Source organism: Oncorhynchus nerka, linkage group LG14, assembly GCF_034236695.1.
Source record: "Oncorhynchus nerka isolate Pitt River linkage group LG14, Oner_Uvic_2.0, whole genome shotgun sequence".
Taxonomy (NCBI): domain Eukaryota; kingdom Metazoa; phylum Chordata; class Actinopteri; order Salmoniformes; family Salmonidae; genus Oncorhynchus; species Oncorhynchus nerka.
The window spans coordinates 62190964-62200578 of NC_088409.1; positions in this window are offsets into that span (position 1 = coordinate 62190964).

Sequence of the window (9615 nt, forward strand, 5' to 3'; positions counted from 1 at the left end):
TTATTTGTCTAGCACTACCACAGTTTACCCTTGTGTATGCTTACGTTAGAGAGCCCTTTGAAGTTATGTCTTCATTTAATTCTGATACCATTACATCTGTAGGGAACAACTTTCAATCCCAGGGGCATTTACTTCCTACACCGACAAGAGAATTACATCCCATAATCAGATTTCTACATGGACAGAATTTCAAGGATGTCCTTTTAGTTGCAAACGTGAAGGATTCTGGGTATTACCTGAGTGTGTTTCCAACAGTGCTGCTTTGTGTTTGTGTAATGTGTATTCTTAGAGAGGCCTCTGTTTAGTACAGTGGTGTGCATTTCAGTTCTACCTTCCCAGTGAGAATGAATGGACCCTCACTTATCACTGTCTCCATGGGGGCAGCAACAGAGGGCTGATTCTTCAGATGTCAACATGTGGGAAACTAATAAAAGGGGTTTAGCTACAAGGTCCAACGAACAGACTGTGCATCTGATTATCCAGGTGTATGTAGATGTGCAGTGATGTAAAGTACCATGGCCCTCCTCTCATCTTTTGGTAAAGGATATTATCTCTTCATGTGTACAGAAATCTGAGAGGTATACATACAAACATGAGTGTAGCTGTCAAAATTGTCAAAGCAATGGATGGCAGGCTCAAAAATCATCTGTACGGAAATCATACTGTGGACAATACACCCAGGAACATAACATTAAGAACAGCTTCATAATATTGAGTTGCACCCCCCCCCTCCCCCCCCCATCCCTTTTGCCCTCAGAACATCCTCAATTCGTCGGAGCATGGACTCTACAAGGTGTCGAAAGCGTTCCACAGGGATGCTGGCCCAAGTTGACTCCAATGCTTCCCACAGTTGTGTCAAATTGGCTGGATGTCCTTTGGGTTGTGGACCATTCTTGATACATATGAGAAACTGTTGAGCGTGAATAACCCAGCAGCGCTGCAGTTTTTGACACAATCAAACCAGTGCACCTATTACCATACCCTGCACTTAAATCTTTTGTCTTGCCCATTTACCCTATGAATTGGCAGACATACACAATCCATGTCTCAATTGTCTCAAATGTGTACTCAATTGTCAAAAATGTGTATTTAACCAGTCTCCTCCCCTTCATCTACACTGATTAAAGTGGACTTATCAAGTGAAATCAATAAGGGATCATAGCTTTCACCTGGTCTGTCTATGTCATGTCTAATGTTTTGTACACTCATTGTATTGTTGCCTCTCCCCTTGACTATTTTCTTCATTATTTCTCATTATTTTACTTCTCAGCATAACGTAGATCGATTGCACAGTCTCGCCAGGGGACGCTGTAAGTCGTCAGTCGAGTCTTCAAGTCACCTTCCCATGGTGAAGTGTGTATTGTTGCTGCTGTTAATACATGCCCAGACCAGCCCATTTGTGAGGACCTGGGGCTGGGACAAAGTGCACCAATAGGGTGATGTTTTTACGAAATGCTGAGGTTTACCCCCTCGTCACTGTCTGTGCCTGGTACAACCCATCATTGGGTGTGGAATGAGATGATGACTGTTTGTTTGTCTGTCCAGCTTTCGGCTCCAAGGAAAAGGCTTAGGCCTACCAACATTCCTTTCATTTATTTTAACCAAGCCGTGTTATGCTTGTCATCTCTTGTGTAGTTCAGTAGGTGTGAAGGAGGAATAAAGGACAGATCTTAATCCCAAATCCCATTACATTCTTATACACTTCAACAGAAATATTGACCAAAATCCCATTAAGTTTGTATTTATTGTATTTATGTAATTACATAGTAACTGATATGACAGCCAAAAGCTCATCTAGTTGCTATGTTTATCTGAGCAATAAAATGTTTGACATATCAAAGTAGTTACTCAGTTATTACAAGACAAAGACAAGTAGTGTTACCCAAACAATGTATTGGTTGGCATAATAATAATCGTTGTAACAGAGAATTGCAGTAATCATACCATGACATTGAATCAATCTAACATAATCATTGAATAGTCTTTTGACCCAAGTTCAAATCAAATGTTATTTGTCACATGTGCCTAATACAACAGGTATAGAGACCGTGAAATGCTTACTTACACACCCTTAACCAACAATGCAGTTAAGAAAATAGTTACTAAATAAACTAAAGTTAAAAAATATATAATAATATAAATAATGAGGCTATATACTGGGGGTACCGGTACCGAGTCAATGTGTGGGAGTACAGGTTAGTCGAGGTAAGTTGTACATGTAGGTAGGGGTAAAGTGACTATGCAGAGATAATAAACAGCGAGTAGCATCAGTGTAAAAACAAATATTCTGGGTGGCCATTTGATTCATTGTTCAGCAGTCTTATGGTTTGGGGGTAGAAGCTGTTAAGGAGCCTTTTGGACCTAGACTTGGCGCTCCGGTACCGCTTGCCATGCGGTAGCAGAGAGAACAGTCTATGACTTGGGTGACTGGAGTCTTTGACAATTTTTGGGGCCTTCATCTGACACTGCCTAGTATATAGGTGTCTGGATGGGAGCGAGGCCCCAGTGATGTACTGGGCCGTACACACTACCCTCTGTAGCGCCTTAAGGTCAGATGCCAAGCAGTTGCTATACCAGGCGTCGATGCAACCGGTCAGGATGCTCTTGATGGTGCAGCAGTAGAAATTTGAGGATCTGGGGACCCATGCCAAATATGTTCAGTCTCCCGAGGGTTAAAAGGCGTTGTTGTGCCATCTTCACAACTTTCTTGGTGTGTTTGGACTAGAGGTCGACAGATTAATCGGAATGGCCGATTAATTAGGGCCGATTTCAAGTTTTCATAACAATCGGAAATCTGTATTTTTGGGCACCGATTTCCGATTATTTTTTAAATTTAATTTTAAAAAATTAAACCTTTTATTTAACTAGGCAAGTACATTCTTATTTTCAATGACTGCCTAGGAACTGTGGGTTAACTGCCTTGTTCAGGGGCAGAACGACAGATTTTCAGCTTGTCAGCTCAGGAGTTCCAATCTTGCACCGCACAGTTAACTAGTCCAACGCTCTAACCATTGCACTCCACGAGTAATCTGCCTGTTACGCAAATGCAGTAGAAGCCAAGGTAAATTGCTAGCTAGCATTAAACTTATTTTATAAAAAACAATCAATCATCACTAGTTATAACTACTAATCCAGTTTAGCAGGTAATATTAACCAGGTAAAATTGTGTCATTTCTCTTGCGTTCATTGCACGCAGAGTCAGGGTATATGCAAGTTTGGGCTGCCTGGCTCATTGCGAACTAATTTGCCAGAATTGTAAGTAATTATGACATACATTGAAGGTTGTGCAATGTAACAAGAATATTTAGACGCCACCCGTTAGATAAAATACCGAACAGTTCCTTATTTCACTGAAATAATAAACGTTTTGTTTTCGAAATGATAGTTTCCGGATTCGATCATATTAATGACCAAAGGCTCGTATTTCTTTGTGTTATTATGTTATAATTAAGTCTGATTTGATAGAGCAGTCTGACTGAGCAGCAGCAGGCCCATAATCATTCATTTAAACAGTACTTTTGTGCGTTTTTCCAGCAGCTCTTCGCAAGCACAGCGCTGTTTATGACTTCAAGCGTATCAGCCTAATGGCTGGTGTAACCGATGTGAAATGGCTAGCTAGTTACCTGGGTGTGCGCTAAATACTGTTTCAAACGTGACTCGCTTTTAGATTTGGAGTAGTTATTCCCCTTACGCTGCAAGGGCCGCGGCTTTTGTGGAGTGATGGGTAACGATGCGTCGAGTGTGGCTGTTGTCGATGTGTTCCTGGTTCGAGCCCAGGTTGGGGCGAGGAGGGGGACGGAAGCTATACTGTTACACTGGCAATAGTAAAGTGCCTATAAGAACATCCAATAGTCAAAGGTATATGAAATACAAATGGTATAGAGAGAAATAGTCCTATAAATACTATATTAACTAGAACCTAAAACCTCTTACCTTGGAATATTGAAGTTTCATGTTAAAAGGAACCACAAACTTTCATATGTTCTCATGACCTGAGCAAGGAACTTAAACGTTAGCTTTTTTACATGGCACATATTTTTTACATGGCACATATTACTTTCTTCGCCAACACTTTGTTTTTGCATTATTTAAACCAAATTGAACATGTTTCATTATTTATTTGAGGCTAAATTGATTTTATTTATGTTTTATATATTGCTGTAATTGTCATTATTACGAATTTAAAAAATACATTTAAAAAATCGGTATCGGCTTTTTTGGTCCTCCAATAATCGGTATCGGTATCGGCGTTGAAAAATCATAATCGGTTGACCTCTAGTTTGGACCATGATAGTTTGTTGGTGACACCAAGGAACTTGAAACTCTTGAGGGAGAGGTTGTTGTCATGGCACCACACTGCCAGGTCTCTGACCTCTTCCCTATAGGCTCATCGTTGTCGGTGATCAGGCCTATCAGGCCTACCACCGTTGTGTTGTCAGCAAACTTAATGATGGTGTTTGGAGTTGTGCCTGGCCATGCAGTCGTGGGTGAACAGGGAGTACAGGAGGGGACTAAGCACGCACCCCTGAGGGGTCCCCGTGTTGAGGATCAGCGTGGCAGATGTGTTATTGTCTACCCTTACCACCTGGGGGCGGCCCGTCAGGAAGTCCAGGATCCAGTTGCAGAGGGAGGTGTTTAGTACCAGGGTCCTTAGCTTAGTGATGAGTTTTCAGGGCACAATGGTGTTGAACGCTGAGCTGTAGGTATAGGTATATAAAACATAGGTGTTCCTTTTGGCCAGGTGTGTACGGGCATTGTGGAGTGCGATTGAGATTGCGTCATCTGTGGATCTTTTGGGGCGGTATGCGAATTGCAGTGGGTCTAGTCTTTCCAGGATGATGGTGTTGATGTGAGGTCTGCTTGAAACATGTAGGTATTACAGACTCGGTCAGGGAGAGGTTGAAAATGTCAGTGAAGACACTTGCCCGTTGGTCCACGCATGTTCTGAGTACACATCCTGGTAATCCATCTGTCCCCACGTCCTTGTGAATGTTGACCTGTTTAAAGGTCTTGCTCACATCGGCTACGAAGAGTGTGATCACACAGACGTCCGGAACAGCTGGTGCTCTCATGCATGCTTCAGTGTTGCTTGCCTCAAAGCGAACATTAAAGATATTTATCTCGTCTGGTAGGCTCGCGTCACTGGGCAGCTCGCGGCTGGGTTTACCTTTGTAGTCCGTAATAGTTTAAAAGCCCTACCACATCCGACGAGTGTCCGAACCGGTGTAGTAGAACTCAATCTTAGTCCTGTATTGACGCTTTGCCCGTTTGATGGTTCGTCTGAGGGCATAGGTGGATTTCTTATAAGCGTCTGGATTAGTGTCCCGCTCCTTGAAAGCGGCAGCTCTAGCCTTTAGCTTGTTGCAGATGTAATCCATGGCTTCTGGTTGGGGTATGTACGTACGGTCACTGTGGGGACGATGTCGTCGATGCACTTATTGATGAAGCCAGTGACTGAGGTGGTATACTCCTCAATGCCATTGGATGAATCCTGGAACATTTTCCAGTCTGTGCTAGCAAAACAGTCCTGTAGCGTTGCATCCGCGTCATCTGACCACCTCCGTATTGAACGAGTCACTGGTACTCCCTGCTTTAGTTTTTGCTTGTAAGCAGGAATCAGGAGGATAGAATTGGAGGGCGAGGGAGAGCTTTGTACACGTCTGTGTGGATAAAAGGTGGTCTAAAAAATGTTTTCCTCTGGCTGCACATGTTACATGCTGGTAGAAATGAGCTAAAACAGATTTGAGTTTGCCTGCATGAAAGTCCCCAGCCACTAGGAGCACCTCTTCTGGATGATAATTTTTTCTTGCTTGTTTATGGCCTTCTACAGCTCGTTGAGTGCGGTCTTAGTGCCAGCGTCGGTTTGTGGTGGTAAATAAACAGCTATGAAAAATATAGATAGTGTGATCTACAGCTTATCATGAGGTACTCTACCTCAGGCGAGCAATACCTCGAGACTACCTTAGTATTAAAAATCGCGTACCTTAATATTAGACATCGCACACCAGCTGTTATTGACAAATAGACACACACCCCCACCCCTCGTCTTACTGGACGTAGCTGTTCTGTTCTGCCGATGCACGGAAAACTCAGACAACTGTATATTATCTTTGTCCAGTTTGAGGTGAGTAATTGCTATTCTGATATCCAGAAGCTCTTTTCGGTCATAAGAGATAGTAGCATCAACATTATGTACAAAATAAGTTACAATGATTTATTTTTAAACACACTAAATAGCACAATTGGTTAGGAGGCCATAACACGGCAGCCATCCACTCCGGTGCCATTCTTCCATCATTTTTTTCTCCAAGACTTTTTGAGGGGATAACCTGTTTATAGCTTTGAGTGGATAATCACCTGAAGCCTGGTGATGCTGGAGAGAGCCCAGATTACAGAGCTGCCATTCTTAACTACAGAATGTAACAGATCCAATTATCTTGGATCGTTAGACTCCCTTCTAGAGTATTATCCCCCAAATCCCTCCCTCCTCTCCCTGCTATGTCAGTCAGTAACCAAAGCCGCACCAGAGTGGATAGACTTTGATCACCACACACACACACACACACGCAAGCAATCTCATCCAACAAACAAGCACACACAAACGCAACTTGCAGATGCATGGACAAGCGTACTTCATGAATACAGCTCAAACAATGCATTGCAATCAGGCAACAGTTACAGCTAAGGGCACATCCATCACATATAAACATCAGTTGATAGACCACTAGAGACAACAAATGATAGATAACGATGCATAATAGATGCAATAAAACATGCTATTTGTTTAGCTACTATGTACTGTATGTGATGTCAGCAATCATCAGTTTAACAGATATATTTGCTGAGGCTCAAATTTCAGCAGAGACGCATCATCAAGCTTCAAGACCAGCAATAATTCAGTAAAAGGAATTTTATTATAAATCAAACAATAACATTAACTTGGATTTTTTTAATCAACAGGAGAACATACTTCTTGCGTGTCTAAAATGCAGAGACAAAAAAAAAAAATTCTCAGTTGTACAAAACAAAATTCTGTAAAAAAGTGGTACGGTAAAATGTGAGTAGGATGCATCCTCCGTTAATAAAATAAAAAGTCTCAAGGAGATTTTTGGAATCAAAGGGTTTTCAGATCTGACTGCATGCGACTCTTCAACTCCCACGCACCCCGGGGAGCACTGAGGACAGTCAATCATCGTTGTAAGACTGCAATACTTGTTATTTTCCCATATAAACGGAACACTATTCAAATCAGTCCAACATTCTTGATGTAATACATCCCTTTTGTTAAGTGAGATCCCAGTTTTTTCTTTCTGCAGCTCCTCTCAACTCATTCAGGAAGCAGTGTTCTGTCCCTCTCCCTCTGTCCTGCTTTGGGCCATACTAGTCTGCTATGCTGCCTGGTGCTTCCTATTTTACCTCTAAAACTTCATCATCATCTACATCCAATGGGATTCTGATGTATTCTTGTTCTACACTCTTCAAACTCTGCTTCATACACCGCTTGAGATACAATACTGTAAAGGCATTCCCCTCATGTTCTCGTCTCCTGATCCCTGCTGTTATGTCGTCCTGGCTGCTATGCTCAGAGGCAGGGCTGGATTAAGAAATCACAGGTCACCTGGATTCACCTGGTCAGTCTGTCATGGAAAGAGCATGTTTTGTACAGTCAGTGTACACAGTTGAAGTCGGAAGTTTACATACACTTAGGTTGGTGTCAAGTATAAACACCATGGGACCACACAGCCATCATACCACTCAGGAAGGAGACGCGTTCTGTCTCCTAGAGAGGAAAGTACTTTGGTGCGAAAAGTGCAAATCAATCCCAGAACAACAGCAAAGGACCTTGGGAAGATGCTTTTTTTTGTGGGAAGCTTGTGGAAGGCTATCCATAACATTTGACCCAACTTAAACAATTTAAAGGCAAATTGCTACCAAATACTAATTGAGTGTATGTAAACTTCTGACCCACTGGGAATGTGATGAAAGAAAGAAATCATTCTCTACTATTATTCTGACATTTCACATTCTTAAAATTAAGTTGTGATCCTAACTGACTTAAGACAGGGAATTTTTACTTGGATTAAATGTCAGGAATTGTGAAAAACTGAGTTTAAATGTATTTGGCTAAGGTGTATGTAAACTTCCGACATCAACTCTATGTACAGTAGGCTACTAAATAAACATTCCAGTGGCACACTGACTCACCCAATGATGAAGATGAAGCCATCGGTGATGGCCAAATGTGCTCGTCGTGGCAATAGTCTATCTCAAGATAAGCTACTTGGGAGTTACTGATAAAAGGTTTCTACAGACCGATTGGTTCTCTTTTCAGCAGTAGGCATTTGGTTTCGAAACTATATGTTTTTCCTTCTAATGTATTTTTTAAATATGATATAATCCATATACAGTGGCGAGAAAAAGTATGTGAACTCTTTTGAATTACATTGATTTCTGCATAAATTGGTCATGAGATTTAATCTGATCTTCATCTAGGTCACAACAATAGACAAACACAGCGTGCTTAAACTAATAACACAAGTTATTGTATTTTTCTTGTCAATATTGAATAGATGGAGCTTGGAGTCAGCTAACCTGGAGTCCAATCAATGAGATGTTGGTTGGAGCTGCCCTGCCCTATAAAAAAACACTCACAAAATGTGAATTTGATATTCCCAAGAAGCATTGCCTGATGTCAACCATACCTCGAACAAAAGAGATCTCAAAAGACCTAAGGTTAAGAATTGTTAACTTGCATAACGCTGGAAAGGGTTACAAAAGTATCTCTTAAAGCCTTGATGTTCATCAGTCACAGGAAAGAAAAAATGATATAGAAATGGAAAAAGTTCAGCACTGTTGCTACTCTCCCAGCAGTGGCCGTCCTGCAAAGATGATTGCAAGAGCACAGCGCAGAATGCTCAATGAGGTTAAGAAGAATCCTTGTGTCAGCTAAAGACTTACAGAAATCTCTGGAACATGCTAACATCTCTGTTGACGAGTACCATACACGTAAAACACTAAACAAGAATGGTGTTCATGGGAGTACCCCACGGAAGAAGCCACTGCTATCCAATAAAAACATTGCTGCACATTTGAAGTTTGCAAAAGTGCACCTGGTTGTTCCACAGCGATATTGGCAAAGTATTCTGTGGACAGATGAAACTAAAGTTGAGTTTTTTGGAGGAACACACAACACTAAGGCACAGCACAGCACACCAACATCAAAACCTCAACGGTAAAGTATGGTGGACGGAACATCATGGTTTGGGTCTGCCTCAGGGCCTGGACAGCTTGCTATCATCGCCGGAAAAATCAATTCACAAGTTTATCAATACATTTTGCAGGAGAATGTTAGGCTATCTGTCCGCCAATTGAAGCTCAACAGAAGTTGGGTGATGCAACAGGACAACGACCCAAAACACACAAGTAAATCATCAACAGAATGGCTTCCACAGAAGAAAATATGCCTTCTGGAGTTCTGACCTCAATCCAATTGAGATGCTGTGGCATGACATCAGGAGAGCGGTCCACACCAGACATCCCAAGAATATTCCTGAACTGAAACAGTTTTGTAAAGAGGAAAGGTCCACAATTCCTCCTGACCGTTGTGCAGGTCTG